Raw genomic sequence first — 432 nt, forward strand, 5'->3', positions numbered from 1 at the left:
ATAAACTACAAAAAAAAATTATTTTAAATTTTTTTTTTATTTTTATTATTTTTTAATTTAAATTTTTATATTTTTATTAATTTATATATTTTTTATTTCTTTATTTTTATTTTAAAATTCCCTACTTTTTTCCTTTTTCTTTTTGAAATTATCCATTTAAAAAAATAGATATTTTTTAAAAATTTTTAAAATAAATAATAAAATTAAGATCAAAAAAGATTTTTTCTTTTTTTCTTACCCACCCCTTCCATTCCCTTTTTTTTCATTGTTAAATTGTTCTTCTATCTCAGCTTGTTTTTTCCCCCACTAACTTTTTTTGGGGGGGAAACCAGGAAAAAGGGGTGGTGGGGAGGGGGAAATAAAAAAAAAAGAGAAGGGGGAAGGGGGGTTAAAAAAGGGGGAAAAAGGGGAAAAAAGGAATTTTTTGGGGGG

At 24.1% G+C, this 432-nt stretch overlaps 1 protein-coding gene across 1 annotated transcript in view; it reads right to left on the minus strand.

Annotated features, from left to right (window-relative positions):
- LOC119592543 (serine/threonine-protein kinase BRSK2-like) overlaps positions 1 to 432 on the minus strand; it is a gene marked incomplete at its 5' end in the record, with an annotated part of 48,994 nt that overhangs the window by 14,490 nt on the left and 34,072 nt on the right.

The sequence above is a fragment of the Penaeus monodon genome, chromosome 30 (assembly GCF_015228065.2).
Source record: "Penaeus monodon isolate SGIC_2016 chromosome 30, NSTDA_Pmon_1, whole genome shotgun sequence".
Classification (NCBI taxonomy): domain Eukaryota; kingdom Metazoa; phylum Arthropoda; class Malacostraca; order Decapoda; family Penaeidae; genus Penaeus; species Penaeus monodon.